This window comes from Stegodyphus dumicola, chromosome 5 (assembly GCF_044657685.1).
Source record: "Stegodyphus dumicola isolate Sdum_Otavi_A_Nest chromosome 5, ASM4465768v1".
Classification (NCBI taxonomy): Eukaryota; Metazoa; Arthropoda; class Arachnida; order Araneae; family Eresidae; genus Stegodyphus; species Stegodyphus dumicola.
In genome coordinates this window covers 198,672,259-198,689,669 of record NC_140772.1, presented here as the reverse complement: position 1 = coordinate 198,689,669, position 17,411 = coordinate 198,672,259, and the positions used below count along the sequence as shown (strand labels likewise).

Genomic DNA, 17,411 nt, shown 5'->3' with positions numbered 1-17,411 from the left:
GCTATTATTAATCCTTTATTAGTTTGGTCGATTATTTCAGTTGTTCTTCAGGAATTGTTGAACAGTTTAGAAATAAAGCTTTAAGATAATTCATTAACAAGTCTCGGGTTACGTTAGCATAATATGTATGGAATCTTACTATCTCAGACATTAAATTCTGGCTTCGTATGAAGATAGCTGAGCGACTTATCAGATCTTTCGAAATGTTCCTTTAAAATAACACCAACTCGGGAAAAGGCTTAATTAAACCTTCGTTTTCACATCTTCAGCTTAACAATTTTTCAGCTCGTGTACGAACAGACGCTTTTATGGCTTTCCCCGTGTGTATCATGTATGCGAGCCAGTTCCCCTTCGAAAGATTTCCCCAAAGACATCCCTTCCCTTAGGCAGATAGCCCTAGTGCGCTTTGCTATAATCTGCTAAACCAAAACAATAACCCACCCAACATTTTCTAGCGAATCAGTCTTTGAAAATTACTATTTTGGATTATAGTGACACTGCAGTAATGAAAAACTTAAATACGAAATTTTCCAACCGTATTAGACCAGAAAGTGTATTTATAAATAGGTAGTTTACCTTGTTGTTACTAAGTATCAAATTATTAAAATTTAGCAAAAAACGGCTTGACAGGAAAGAATGTTTCAGGAAAAAAAAAGTTAATGCATTATAGTTTTTATTTATAATAAACGTAACAACTATTCCAGAATTAAAGTTAAAGAAAATGTTTAATTACTTGTTTTTTACTCATACATACACTCATGAAGTTTGATGATGAATAATCAGTTCGTTGCTGAGATCCACCGTGCATAAACGAAGATGAAGATAACTCGAAGTCACTGGTTACTGCACAGGACTAAAAAAGAAACGGCTGATTTTCAAATTTTGCTTACATATGCTGCTCCAAAAGAAAAAAAATCAAGATAAATTAATATTTAAAGTTTAATTTGAGCAAGGTATTGCATAAAATGACTCTAAATAAATTTCTACAATTTAAAACATAAAAAATAATTGAAACTTTTTAGATAAAAATTTAGCAACTCAATAAAAAATAATTAGTCTTCCACTTGATGTCAAGCCCTTGACATTATTTTACCCCCGATTAGTTTGTAAATCTGTCTAAAGAGGGACAGTACATATTGAAAGTAGTCGAAATTAGCTCGACTAGTTTATTTATGTCACTGAATATGTACTGTTAATCTTAGAAAGATTTACACACTAATTTTTGTTACATAATCTCAAGGTAACGGACTTGACATGAAGTAGAAGACACATTATTTTTCTATTGATTTGTTAATGAAAAAAACTTCTGTGGTTAATTTTTATCATGAATATAACACTCTAATGGTTTATATTTAAAATAATTAAACTTCTTTATTTAAAAAATATATTAGGTTACAAAACAAAGAGGTTGAATAACATGAAACTTGAAAGAGACCGACATTTTGCCTACAATCACGCATTTTAAGATTTATATCTAAAAATATTCAATTATTTTTTTATATTTTGAATTATAGAAATATATTTATAGTCATCTTTATGCAATGCATTATCAAATTAAACATTAAACATAATTTATGCTGAATTTTCATTCTTTTCTTCTGGGACCATCATGTAAGCAAATTCTTATTCATGTAAGCAAAATTTGAAAATGGGCCAAACTCTATTGAAGGGAGAAAAAGAAACTACGAATTAAAAAGTTTGTGGCAACATCTGAAGATCTGAAGAGAGGTATAAGACTTCTCCAGTTATCAAAACATTTTATCTGCTGGAGACTACTTCAAAATAATCAACGTTTTACAAGAAAAACTCGTAAATTCAATCAGAACTCTATGAAATTAATTTTTCTCACACTTTAGCCTAACATCTACTCTGATTCTACTTTTGAGCTACAAAAAAGTAGTTAAGTTATTCCAACGACGGTAGAAGGACAGAAACGAAGGACTTATTAGTCAATCAAAGAAAAGGTTATCTCGGCTACAATGGTCAATTTTTTTAAAATTTATTAACAAGGCTTAAATTTATTTATTTATCTATTTTCCTTCATAGCCTACTGAAAAATTTACCTAAACCTTGTAGGGTTTATATTTATTTTAACTAACATTTATTTTAAGTTTAAACTACCTTTCCTGTCAAGCCTTACTTTCCCCTGGAACTGCCAATGCCAGAGTATGTAAATTTTAGTAGAACGCGCAAGGATTCAAATTATCAGCGGAAGTATTCTGAGTTAAATAGAAAGGAAACGAGTTCGAGGTGTGCTGTCCTTACTTCACGAGCGCGGAGGTAGTTAGCCAGAAATTGAAGAACCCCGCGTTTCGGCCTGTGTGCTTGCCTGGAAGTATTGTTAATCGTTCAACGTGATCTTCAAGTTTGCTGAATTAGCAGCGGTATTGTAAAACGCGGTGAGGTTAGTTACTTTTAGAGAGCCTCGTAGTTAGAGTCTTGTCTTTAGTTTCTTTTCAGGTTATTATTTTTATTTGACCGCCGAGTTGGTGTAGTTTGTGAGCGTCAAGAGCACGCACTTGTAATTTATTACGTTGAATAAAAAGGGACTTAAACCCTTAACAAGACTCTGTCTTTTATCCAGTTTCAACAGTCACCTCTTGGTTGCATGCAAGTTGGAGGCGCGCAACGCTACTTGGCGCCCGAGCACTTATCGAATTGAAATGGCCGAAAATTGGATGGAAACCGCTGGACAACACCAAGAAATGACAAGCCAATTGGAAGGATTTGGATACCTGGTCCAGACTTTGAGAGCGTCAATCAAGCCAAACGTCAATTTCGACGGAAAAAATTCAGTGGCGATATTTCTAGAAGGCCTAAAAATCACTTTCAGCTCTACCCTGTGCCTGAAAGACAAAAAGTTGCCATTGCCACATCCGCACTAAGAGGACAGGCCTCGCTATGGTGGAAAAATATAGGCAAATTTTTATTAGGGGAATTTGGAAGCCGGACATATACATTTGAAAATTTCAAAAAATCGTTAGTAAAGGCCTTCCCCATAGTGAAAGATCGAGCAAGGCTGGAAGCCGAACTATATAGTTTCTATCAACGGGATATAGAAGAACTGACGGACTTTATTCTACGAAAAATTAAGCTGACGGATATGCTGTATTAGAAGAAACCCGATGCGGAGATTATTGAAATAATCTTACCAAGATTGTTACCCGCTGTTCAAGACTACTTCGACATTAGAAACCCAAGCACATTGCAGGAGCTCTTCGAATTGGCGGTGAAGTTTCAAAATCGCAGAATAGTGGAAAAAGCTAGAGGGGCAACGTATTCTCAAAGTACCCGAAGGAAATCTTCAAATGAGGAAACCAGAAATGGAAATCGCTGTTATGGGGGAAAGAGCTATCAAGCTAACTCATCGAAACTCGAAGGTCAAGGCCCAAAAAGAAAATTCGAAAATAAACATCCGCGTACCCAGAAGGCACAGATTGAAAGGAAAGCTTTAAACGAGTAGAGGGGCCTGTGAAAGGGAGGGTCCAGACCCCGGAAGTTTTAAAAAAACCCTCAAAAAGACATTTAAATACGGTCATCGTAAAAAACTCACATCTACCAATTATACAAGTCCTGGTTGGCGATGTACCAGTAGAAGCCCTCATCGATACAGGAGCAGAAAGAAATTTTATGAGCGAAAATTTCTTCAAAAAGAATTTTTATAGGGTACGATTATTTAAAACCAAAAATACGGAAATTATAGCGGCGCAAGGAAAAACATGTCACTGCATCGGGAAATTATCATTAAACATACAGGTAAAAGAGGAAAGCCTCAAAGTATTAATTTTTGCAGTGAAGAATCTGAAAAATCCTCTTATTTTAGGTATGCAGTTTTTAAGGGCCGCGAGGGCCAAATTGAATTTTCAAGACAGTTCCGTGGTGCTGGAGATGGACCAGAGGGTGGTGGAACCTGTGGAGAAACCGCAAGTGGACCTTAGCCATCTGAATGACTATGAAAGGCAAGCAATACAGCAAGTGGTGAGTAATTTTTCTAACTTGTTTTCAGAAAAGCCGGGAAATTGTCAAATAGTTACGCATAAGATACAATTAACTGCCGAAAAACCTTGTAGGACTAAACCTTATCGGTACGACAAACAAAAAGACGTAATCATCGAAGAACATATTCAGGAGATGTTAAAAAATAAAATAATAACGCTCATAAATAGTGAGTACGCGAGTCCAGTCGTACTATGTAGGAAAAAGAATGAGTTTCCTCCTTCGGATAAAAGGGCTTGGAGGTTTGCTATCGATTGCAGAAAACTAAATAGTATTACTAAATTTCCAGTTTACCCTTTGCCGGTTATAGAGGAAATTATTAGACAGATCAAATCGACAAGATACATGTCTACTTTGGACTTAACGTCTGGCTACTATCAAATAGCTATGAGACCCGAAGACGTATATAAAACAGCGTTTATAACAAAATCGGGCACTTATGCATTTTTACGCATGCCCTTTGGGTTGTGTGGGGCCCCATCAACGTTTTTGAGAGCTATGGACATTGTTCTAAAGCCTGTCTTAGGAAAATCAAATTTAATTTATCTAGATGATATAATTATAACGAGTAGTACGTTGGAACAACACATTAATGATCTAGAACAAGTTTTTAAATTATTAAAAGAGGCCGGTCTTACAATTAACGCCTCAAAATGCAAGTTCGCAACTAAAGAACTTAAATATCTCGGTTATAAAATTTCGCAAAAGGGTATAGAAACGCAAGATTCAAAAATAAAAGCCATCAAGAATTTCCCACCGCCCAACACCGCCAAGAAACTTTCTTCTTTCCTTGGGTTATGTTCTTACTATCGGTCTTTCATAAAAGATTTCGCTAATATTGTTGAACCACTCTTAGTAATCAAAAGAAAGAGAGGTAAATTTACATGGACAGCGGAAGCAAATACAGCATTCGAAAGATTAAAAGAAGCGCTCATCAATGCCCCTGTTTTAAAATTCCCGGAGGGGGACGAAAACCTGGAAATTGCGGCAGATGCATCAGACTATGCGGTGGGTTCGGTTCTTATGCAAAATAACCATCCGCTGGCATTTTTTAGTAAAACATTGAATCAGACACAAAGGAATTATACAGCTACAGAAAGAGAAACATTAGCCGTATTAATGGCTGTACACAAATTTCGAGTTTATTTCGGCAAAGCGCCAGTAACAGTCTTTTCGGATCATGCGGCTGTTGGTAGACTTTACTGGGGGAAAAAGCTAACGCCCAGGTTAATAAGATGGGCTTTAAAACTCCAAGAATATAATATCATAATAAAATATAAACCGGGTAAGGAAAACAAAACAATGTAGCTGACGCACTTTCTCGTATAAAACTGGACGATAAAGGAAATGAACTTAAATGCTCTGTGTTGACTTCAAAAATTTTAGATTCTAGAGATACGATTATTACTGAACTGAAAGCTGATCCTGAATTTGGAAATATCTATGCATATTTGAAAGACCCCGAAAGCTTTGAGCACACAGATATCGATGCGATAAGAAATAGAGCAGAAAACTATGAAATAATAGATAATTTATTATTTTATACGAAAACAACAAACGAAAATCTTGAGTACAAACCAGTCATCCCAGCCTCGCTTCGATTAAGCATTTTGAAGGAATTACACGACGCGAAAACAGCGGGTGATTTAGGGGTCAGAAAGACTTTAAAAAGGGTACGCGAGGCGGTATATTTCCCGCAATTATACAAAATAGTAACGGCGTATGTCAAGTCCTGCAATCAATGTCAGTTAATAAATGATATTAATTACAGCCCGGCTGGGTACTTAAATAGCATTCGCGCTACATTTCCGAATGAAATTTTAGGCATAGATCTTCTTGGTCCTTTCCCCCAGAGCGAGTTAAATAAAAATCGTTTTCTTTTAGTAATAGTAGATCATTTTTCAAAATGGACAGAAATTGTTCCACTTAAACGCGCGTCAGCCAAAACAGTCGCAGATGCATTCTTAGACAGATACATTTTAAAATACGGTACACCGATAAAAGTCATTAGCGATAACAGAAAACAATTCATTAGTCCAATATTTGAAAACATATGCAATGGACTTGGCATACGCCATATCAAAATGGTTCCGTATAGACCACAGGCAAACATAGCAGAAAGAGTGAATAAAAACATAGTAAAAATAATTCGCAGTTACGGGAGCACACATCACAAGCGCTGGGATGGCTACATAAATGAATTAGCTTATGCTTTAAGAACGGCAAATCACGATACTACGGGAAAAACCCCAGCAGAATTATTTTTAGGCAGAAAGTTAATTACGCCTTTAGATAAATTATTCTTTGTGCAACAAAGAAAGCAAGAGTTTAAACAGAAAGATGTGCAAAAACTTATTGATCAGGCGCTTAAAAGCTCGGATACGGCAAGAAATAAGCAAAAAGCATATTATGATAGAAAACGCCGTGAAGCAGATTTTAAAGTCGGGGATAAAGTATTGAAGCGGAAATTTTCTTTATCAAGTGCCCCAGACAATTTTACGGCAAAGCTAGCTCCAAAATTTGAAGGCCCCTATGTAATTCAGGAAATCAAAGGAGTCTTATTATATCTTAAGAACGAGAGAGGGGTGATCTGTAAAGCAAGTCCCGACCAGGTGAAAAAATACTATAATCCAAATGATTTTGAAATCCTTAAAAGTTTCTTGCAGGACTCAAGTCTAAACGAAGTAGAAGGTCCAGAAATAACAACAACTGTTCCACCACCCAAGAAGCAGAGAACTGAAGAGAGACCTAGCCCTTCTACAACCCGGACGACGGTATCAAAAAGAAAAAATAAAAACTTTCAAACTCCAGCATTTAAGAAAAACAAGAATACAGATGCACCGCTTAAAAAAACCGTGGTAAAGAAGTTATGGGCATTCCCCGTTTCGAGAACTCAATCTCATTCCGGGTCCACTCCCCCTTTGGGCACGTCATGGTGGTTCAACCTCCACTATTACCCTCCAGGAGAGCAGCGCACCACCTGGGGACGCACCCCAGGCAGCACCGGTCGTCTAATGCTCCTACCAGTCGCTTGGGCGAGCCCGTCGCAGCGGGACATTACCCAGCGACCCCGGGGCAAACCCCCGGGTTACTAGAACCACGCCGCGCTAGGACGTGCCAGACTCCGGGGTCGGCCAATAAGTGACCTTTCCCAGAGCCTTCAGAACCACCAAGTTCATAAATTTTATACCCCCGTGGCCGAGACTGCCTAGGTACAGATCCTAACCAGTAGCTTCGCAGAGTTCTCTACGTCGATCCCCCGGGGGGGGGAACCGTGGTAAAGAGCAAAACACCACCTACAACGGATCGCAGGAGAAATTATACATCAAGGAGAACGCGCACAGGGCCAGAGAGTCAGGTGCCAGCAAGGCCGCCGTTCCGGAAACTGAAACGGCAACAGGAGGAACAAAAATACCAGGAACAACAGAAGAAATTCAAGAAGAACTCCAGGCCGGAGGACGTCAAGACCAGCCGTCCCATGGAAAAACGGAAACGACAACAGCCCGACGATTACTCCGCCAAGAGGCCAGCATGCAGAGGACGCAAAAGAAAAACTAATGTGGACGACACTCGGAGGTCAGTAAGGAGAAGATTGACGTCCATGAAACCTATAACTTGGGAACAATATTGCCAGAAAAGAATGACGGAGTTTCAAGCATCGAAAACTCAAAGATAAGTTAAAATCTTCTATAAAATTTTTTTTTCTCTTTTGTTCCAAAATGTTATGCATAAGTACGAAGTTCTATGTTTTGATGAAAGTCAATATGTCTCAGTTGAGACTTAGTTTTGTTTTACTTTATTTAGCTAAGGCAAAAGTATTATATTCTTTAAGTATAAAAGCTAAGAACAAGCATTTTCTGTTGGTCGAAAGACTAATTCTGTTATGTTAAAGCTAAAAATGTGGCCGAAGACAAAAATAACTTCGTATTCTTGTATTAATAAGAATTTTAGTTTCAGTGCCGCCAGCTTGGCGAAGAATGAGTAAAGTAAAAATTTATTTTCTCTTATTCATTTTATGGTAAATTGTAAAAATCATATGTATTAAAATTTTGTAAATGTACGTAAATACTTGAATGTTATGTAAAAGTAGAATTTAGTCTAGAAGCATAAAATTTTAGATGCTAAAAGTAAAATGCTCAAAAGGAATGAATTCAAAATTTAAGTATTAAACTGTAGATAAAGTCATGCTTTAGAGCGAAAGCCTGCATGTTTAAAGATGAATGAGGGGAAAGTTAGAATGAATGTGTTTTGTAGGGTTCTCCACCTACACTTGAATTTTTAAGAATGTTAAAGTAGCTCATTGAGTTGTAGAATGTCGAGTAAGGTGTGTCTATTTGGTCGTTGAATTCTAACAAATCATGGTGGTTAGGGCAAGTGTTGTAAGACTAAAACACGAATATTCCCGTTTGACACCACACATGGCGGAGAGCCAGGGTAAAGTTAAATTAATGCTTGAAAAATTGAATGAATGTGAATTAAGCAATAAGGAAAACGAATCGTTTAAAAACAAAAATTTAGTGTGTCAAGAAAGTGTAAATTATAATGTATTTAGAAAGATACTGATACTTATTCCTTCCAGATGCTGGAAGGAAAAGAACAAGATTGATTGATGAAGTCCATGAAAAGTTGCTGTAAGAAGAGAGAGTTATAAGTATACACAGAAATTTAGTATACAATTTGTTACATAAGATTTTTTTTGTGTAAACGAGGTTCTCGAGAGTTAGTTCAGAATTATAGAAACTTACAACAGGTCGTTTGTAGGACCTGCTTCCAAGTTTTCCAAATTCTGGCAGCGGCAAATGTAGGGTTTATATTTATTTTAACTAACATTTATTTTAAGTTTAAACTACCTTTCCTGTCAAGCCTTACTTTCCCCTGGAACTGCCAATGCCAGAGTATGTAAATTTTAGTAGAACGCGCAAGGATTCAAATTATCAGCGGAAGTATTCTGAGTTAAATAGAAAGGAAACGAGTTCGAGGTGTGCTGTCCTTACTTCACGAGCGCGGAGGTAGTTAGCCAGAAATTGAAGAACCCCGCGTTTCGGTCTGTGTGCTTGCCTGGAAGTATTGTTAATCGTTCAACGTGATCTTCAAGTTTGCTGAATTAGCAGCGGTATTGTAAAACGCGGTGAGGTTAGTTACTTTTAGAGAGCCTCGTAGTTAGAGTCTTGTCTTTAGTTTCTTTTCAGGTTATTATTTTTATTTGACCGCCGAGTTGGCGTAGTTTGTGAGCGTCAAGAGCACGCACTTGTAATTTATTACGTTGAATAAAAAGGGACTTAAACCCTTAACAAGACTCTGTCTTTTATCCACTTTCAACAGTCACCTCTTGGTTGCGTGCAAGTTGGAGGCGCACAACGCTACAACCTGATTAACGAAGTGGAAAGAATGCTCTCTTCTTCCCCTAACTTATCAAACAGAAAAACTGACATGTGACTAAATCTAGCAAGTCTGATTACAATATATATTATCTTAAAAGAAGTATTTTGACTAGTATTTTTTATAAATGAAATCTCAATTATTTACAGAACGCTGCCAAAAATAAAGCTAGAATAGAATTTCATCAGTTTTTCAGACCATTTGAAAAATATCTCAGTGCCGCTAAATAAAATCCATAGATAGCTCAAACTACTGGACTCCAAAAAATGAAGTAGTATTTTCCTTAAATAGGTTAAGCATAAATTAAAATGAAATAGTTAAACATATCTTGCTCATACACATACAATTTAAATTTGGCTCGACTTCAGCAACTCAAGCCCTTGACAGTTCAGACTACTTGAGCGGTTAGATAGAATGAAGAGGTATTTTAAAATAAACATTACATGATTTTGCTAAGACAGCTTTCTTAGATTAGCAGTATGGTCAATTTTTGTAAATAGAAGTTGCCTAAATTAAAATTAGCTGCCGGATTAAGTTAACTAAAATACAGTTAATAGCAAAGCAACGACTAGAAATTTATTAATTTTTTTATTTTTCAGTGCAAATGCTTCCTTTTTGATATTATTAGTAGCATAGGTGCCTATATATTAGTCGTATAAAATGCATGTCAAAACGAGATATTTAAATCTCCAGTGCAGATGCTTAGACACTCAACTAAATGGGCTCGTGTGATTGACAAGCAATTCTCATTAAGTTGCCTTTGGCATAGGAATTAGAGAATGGAAAGGGTATTGATCCTGCAACCATCTAACGGTTAATGAACATTTCGTCTTCCAGGCCAATAATACATAAATATTTACACAAACTATATTTTTGTGCATCTGACTTCGATGATATTTTTAACTTCTTAATGAAAATTATTCGTATAAAACTTCATGAAATATTTCAAAAATACGTTAAAAAGAAACTGTGCATTTTTGATCACGTAATTTTAAGAAATCTGAAAGATTTCATTGTAATAGAATTTTATTATTCTCAAGTTAAACTTAGTAGAAATGAAAAGAGTCTCTAATTTCAGTAGTAGCCGATGACCGATTTTCATTGCGTCCTCTAATTACACTCTGAGCCTTTTTAAGCACATTTCACTCAACAAGACATTCAGGCATAAAAGGTATTACAAAATATACCACACTAAATACCAAAATATTCAAATTAATAGAAATGAAGTAACAAATTCCAATATTTCTTTTTCATTTTGAAGCCATATTTACCAGATTTGACGTATTTTGCTTGCAATGGCTTGAGTTTTTGTTTTAAGGTATGCTATGTGAGATAGCCAGGTAAGTCCTTTATCCCATACAAGCCTTAGTAATTTCACTTCATTGCGAAATTTTATGTTTTTCACATTGATTACATGGCTTCCTGATTGGATTCGTCCCCTTTTTAGGAATGAGCAGCGCTGTGCATTTGGACTCGAAGATTAAAGACAAGAACATAAGATTATGGGAAAGAACAAACTTGCATTTTATTTTTAATTAAAATTGCTGAAACAAGTTTTCAAAAATTTCTCTTAGGCTGTAGAGTCATTAGGTTTTCTTGAACTGGTGAAAAATGCGGAAAATCCTCGCCAGGATTCGAACCCTGGACCCATCGAATAAGCTTCTGCTATGCTTCCAATTGCATTCATGAAGACATGTGGAAAAGAGGGAGAAAATACTTTATATACGTCCTCTTTTAAAGGGCAACAGAGGAGTATGGGATATAATCGCCAAATCCTAGTGGTCACGAATTATTGTCCACCACTTTTTAGTTCCGGCGCCACTGAAGATTTACTAGGTTATTTTGACACAGAAGACTTCAAAAATGTGAATTCCCTCGCCACGACACGAACCTGAATCTCTCGAATACGCGCCGAGTGTGCTACCGAAAGGGTGCTGAGGGAATACTAAAAGAGGGGAGAAAATACCTTTTAAGGCATCTTTAGACTTATCTAATAAGTCTAAAGATCCCGCCATAATGTTGCTTATCAATGAAACTATGAAAAGATGTAACTGATTTTATTCGTCTGGTATTAAAGCATCATTATTTAGTGGTATCAGGGAAAAAATACATCAGTGTTGCAACTGCACTAATATTATTTGACATTAGAAATGAAAATTTTCTTTGAAATGCAGGCTGACACGTATTCGTTTTATTTTCAAATAACATGAAATTGCTTTCTTAAAAAAACAAAGTACCCACCCAAACAAACAATAACAATATCTGAAAAAATTCAGATTTAACGTCACACCAGCTAACGTACTTTATGCTCTCGCTGAGCATCACAGGTTGAAAATTTACTTTTGAACTTCCTATTGCTAATACATTCTTTTTAAATCTTTTTAGCTTTATTATTAAGCATCGCTTTCTTCGCACTTACGTCACATAAATATATGAAGACCAAAATTACAGAATATTAAAAATCAGCGTATCGTAAAAATTTCCAATAGAGTTTAATTCATTGGCCATAATTACGTTTTTATATTCGCTATACTGTTTCTTTGAAAAACAGCCACTCGAGCGGCTAGCTGCTTAAATGACTTTTCATAAAAAAGAAAAAAAATAATGGTTTTAACGACTCCGGCTAATTTCATTTCATAAAAAATACCTAATGTTTCTAATTACACATCTCATGATTTAAGTGCATTTTTATTTAAATAAATCAGATTAAAAAGTAGAAAAAATAGTTTTAAGATCTGCATTTATTGCTTTTCACTCACTTGATTTGATGCTCAGTAATAGAAAGATTTTAATTTGAACGTTCAATAGCTCCAAACTGCTGAGTGTACTAAATAAGTTTCTTTAAATTTAAAATACAAAAAAAAAAAAAAAAAAAAAAAAATTGAAATGTTTCAGATTTTAAATTACGTCCAAAGGGGCGTTTTTTTAACGTTTTGAGTATTACCTTAATTTATTAAATATCATGTTCTTTGCACTTAAACCATAAAATTCAGTTCAAGAGCAATATCGCAAAATAATGTTAAATTAAGCATATCTTTAGAATTTCCGATATACACAGTCTCGCGAGCTGGAGATAAAAGTATTTTTTTTTTCTATATAACGTTGCCATTTCTCGCTTTTAAAGCGTTGAGTTTGTAAATCAAAAATTCGTTAAAGTTTTACAAAATATAAAATCTATAATAAAACAAATTCCAAATTTGGGATTTCAGATGCCCATATTCGCAGTAGGATTTCGTCATTCAAAATTCGATGGCTCTATGTACCATTGTTTTATCACAATGCGAGAAATAGACAATCATTTATGCAGATTTTTCATTATTTAATTTCTTCAAATATAATGCAGGACTCTAACATTTTGTGGCAACAGTTTGAAAAGTGAACCGACGTTTATGAGTCCGACGCAAAATCGCAAAACGAAAACAATAGTCCTTCAGGGACAAAGCCCCTTTGGACTAATAAATCAAAAACACACTCGAAACTAAAAAATCAAGCTGTCCTCGCTTTAGTGGAGAACTACGAGTATTAAAAATGGGGTAGTTGATGGTATCGCCGTTTTTCCACAATATGAGAAACATACATACACACATACAGATTCTTCATTATTTATTTTTTTTTAAGAATACATTTGGTGGCAACAGTCTGAAAAACGATTCGGACAAAAAATAAGTTTTGAGACTAACAAATAAAATAAAGATAGTAAGTTATAAATGATAAATTTCTTAATAAAGTAAATGTTCTGACAGCTTTCGAAACTCATAAAATATAAACTGAGGTTTGACTTGAAAAAACGATTTGATAAAGAGAATATCAGTCATAAATTCTGTGATCTAGCATTTAAAAATATTTTTAAATGTAAAGTGGCGGATTACAGCCAAAACAATATTTACAATGTACTGGAAAACTAAAAAAAAAAATGAACTATTAATTTAATGTACTGTATACAAAGTTGCCAGCTGCGACCAAAGCAAAATTTATGAGTATGTACCCTGAAAAGAAAGTGCATCAAAACATTTCAAGATGAATAAAATCGGTTCATTCTTTTCAAGCAACAACCAATTCGTAAGTAATTTTATTGTTGCCAAACCAGGAAACAAAATCTTTAGACACTTCAGGTTAATACGTATACGTATGACGACATGAATTAAATTTAATGTATTTTAACAACTTTTTGTCAATATCGTTGTGTAGAGAATTTGTCTGATAGCGTTATAAAAACTAGGTGAATGATTTTCTGATTTATGGAAATCTTAATTTTATTTGATTCTGAATTATTTATTTTAAGGCTTTAATTTTGGGGAAAAACAGATGCTTCTGGGGATATTATTTAGTTTAAAAGAATATTATTTATTTTCTTTTATTTGCAAATTTTGTACAAGCTTTGATTCATTGTGAAAAGAAGCAGGGGAAAGGGAAGCAATTTTTGCTAAGTCATGATTTCGCGCGCTTTGTCCTTTAGAATGTTCTAGAAGGAATTTCATTGTGTAGTTGACCTTAAGACAGGAAGTACGTGACAGAAAGGTCAAAGGTTGCTACGCGACTTTCAATGTAAGTCATTGAGGTTTTTGGCGATTGAGGGTCCGGTTGTTGGCTAAGTGAAGAAGGGCGCGCATGCGCGATCACCCTTATTTCCGCATTCAGGGGTTGAAAACGCAAATTTTGCCAAAATTAAGGGGGCGATAAGTGAAGCCATAGTGGGAGCCCGCGTTTGTAAAGGAGACGAAGAAAATTCGAGTTGGAATCACTTACTGCTGGCTGAACTTACTTTGGACGTGAAGCTTGCTCTTGGGATGAGCAAGAACAGGCGAGCCGTAATTGCCTAGAAAAACGTTTCTGGCCGGGAGCTGCAAACATGCTCCCTTGCCGCGTTCTGGTAAAAAGGCGAAATTGAACCGGTCGGGTGACTTAAGACTTTCAAGACCAGGCGGATAGCCGTGCTGGGCAGCAGTGCTCCTGTTTCTGTTTTCCAGAGTTAAAATAGCTTCGTCATTATGAAAACCAGTTACCTGCGTGTTGACTTAAGACTTTCAAGACCAAGCGGATAGCCGTGCTGGGCAGCAGTGCTCCTGTTTCTGTTTTATAGAGGTAAAATAACTTCTTCATTATGAAAACCAGTTACCTGCGTGTTGACTTAAGACTTTCAAGACCAAGCGGATAGCCGTGCTGGGCAGCAGTGCTCCTGTTTCTGTTTTCCAGACTTAAAAATAGCTTCGTCATTATGAAAACCAGTTACCTGCGTGTGTGTATTTGCAAATAGTACCAGGACAGGACGATGTCTTCTGAAACTTCCATTTTGTGACCGTAAAGATGAGCCCCGCCGACGTCAACGCTTATTAGGATACGAGTCCTCCACTTCAAGATGTCCATCCAAGATAAGTTTTATTTTTTTTTTTTTTTTTGTGTTTGAACTTTAAGTACGTTTTCAAGAACTTCCTTAGAATGTAAAAACAACGTCGAATCTTAAATTAATTCTCAGGCTTTTCAATTGTTTCCCTTTCCCCTTTTAAATTACCAAGACAAACCTTAAAGTTTTTTTTATATGAATTTAAATGTAAAAAAAATAAGTAAATGACAAATTGAAGAATTCCCCTTAGACTCTCTGATGAGGATAAGATTTTATTTTATTGGTGATGAATTCGAATAAACTGATATTTAATCTGGAAACCAATTTCAGTATGTTTCTTTATATATTTAATATGTTTTTCCTATATATCTTGTATATGTTTTCTTATGTTTACTATCCTCTCACGGCGCGGTCCCGGGATGCAATTTTTCAACGTAATGCATTAAAAATTCACTATACGATCACTAAAAGTTTGGTAATTAGCAAAAATTCTTAAGAGTTTAGTTTCCTCCCTAAGAGGAAGTAGAAACCTTTCACGGCAAGTAGTTTCTTATTTAACAATGGTGCCGTGAAGTAAGCTTCATAACAATATTAATAAAAGAAATAACCTGTCATTAACCTAACGTGACAATTACGTGAAACAAAAAAGTTGCCAAAAGTAGCTGTTTATATAAAGTACTGGCATTAGCAAAACATTTTCGACATACAATGACGTCACATGAAATCGCGTACTTTTTTCACCGTCAGAACATAACTTATATAATAATAATATATTTATCTTATATAATAAGATATATATAATAATAATATATTTAATGATTGGCAATGCTATTTTTATTTCATATTTTTAAAGTTTACAAATTTTTTATCAACAAATTCTACGATTTGAAAGCGAAAAGTGGCAACACTTTTCGAAATAAAGCAGATTTTTATCTCCAGCGTTCGAGACTGTTGCCTCTCGGAAAAATGCGGGGAAAAATTAACATTTCCAGAGTTTTCAATTAATATCTCGGCTGACTAAAGTCTTACGAAGATGAGAATGGTCGAAACGGTTTCGCATGAATTTTTGGAATCCGGGGAGGAAGGTACCTCTCTCGAAACTCCCCTCTCCACTGTTCCATGTCACAAACAAACAATTTAATAATATATATTATCTTATTTCTAATAATGTAATGGGATTTTAAGTGCAGTATGATATTACAAAATTCTTTTCTGCTCAGTTTCTTTTTGATATTAAAGCTTATCTCACTATTAACCTTTTGATCATCATCAACGAGCTTATCTCGCATTCCAGTTACCTATTGCAGCGGGCACAAACGAGCACAGTTCGTATTGCAAATTTACAATCGACAGATATTGCGCGTATTTGGGAAGAAAGAATTGATTAAGCTTGCAACCACCGAAGAATTAAATAAAACATGTTTTTGTCTCTCTTTCTCTAGACCTCTCACTCATATATATATATTATTATTATTCTTTTAGGTTTAAAATAATTCCACTCGGTCACCTGGTGGGCGTTTTTTTTTTTTTTTTTTTTTTTTTTTTCTTCCTTTAAAAATGAATGACTTTCCTATTCCAAACTAGCTTTGTGTAGGCGTTACGGAGCCAACAAGACTCTTCTATGAGACTCTGAAAGAGACGGGTGAGAAATAATCAATCAACAGGCTGGCTGTCCAGCTAGCAAAGTTGAAATCCTTTCGGCTCATAGGAACATGACAGCTTTAATTGTATTTACGATTTTTTAAGTATCCTGAAACCTCTCCGGAGAGGCCTTGAAGTCTTGCTAAAAAATAATGAAGTAGAAAAGCAATGCTTCGGTTTATCAATATTGAATTAAATTTAATTGACTCCATCGATAGATATACTCATAAGCACATTATAGAATAAAAGCAATCACTCTTTCAAGTTTAGTATGTTTATTTACTAAAGCAACACTCAGGCGCTACATTCAAACAACGTACAAACGTGCGCTAAAAAAAGGGGAGGGGGAACAGTTCTACATCTTCTGTTCTACTGGGCCAATTGACGAAATTCAACTTGCGTTTTTCATGTCTCGAAAGCGCGACTTAGAATATGTATTAGAATTTTATATAGGATTGTTCTAATGTAGGTATTTCGACACAAAATCGGATTTTTTCTAAAATGACATGCCAATTTTTTCCATGTTTCGATTCCGCGGCTCAAATTATGCCAAACTGCCAGAATTTGTGAAAATCGCACACTCAATTTTTAAGCAATTAGCTCTCAAAATGTTAGCTCTTTTCAGTTTTAATTGAATTTAATATATATTTATTAATATCTATTTTTATTAAACTTACTTGATTCCTTTTTCCAGAATTCGAAATTTAGGTTCATTCCAAAAACAAATTTGGCCCTATTTTATAATTTATTTTTAAAATTTGTATTTTTAAATAATTTTTATAAATTTTCCAAAACGTTCTTGAATCATAATCTATAAAACCTTTATGATCATCTTAAAGTAGATGTATTTCTAAGCATATCTGCAACAAATGAGAGTTATTAGGCAAAATTTCCTAGGATATACGTGAATTTACATAATGGCGCGTTCTGAAATTTGGCATATTTGTGATAAGCGATAATAAAGCCAAATGTTGTTTACGCAGTTTGTTAAAATTATTTGAAATAATGAACGATGACTTGTCGTTTACAATGGAAAAAAGGAAAGAAAAATAGG

The 17,411-nt window shown here is 35.1% G+C and overlaps 1 protein-coding gene across 1 annotated transcript in view; it reads left to right on the top strand.

The window, feature by feature from the left end:
* The window catches only part of LOC146997386 (uncharacterized), a 239,662-nt gene that overhangs the window by 110,416 nt on the left and 111,835 nt on the right, over positions 1-17,411 (top strand). The gene's annotated exons all lie outside the window — the stretch shown is intronic.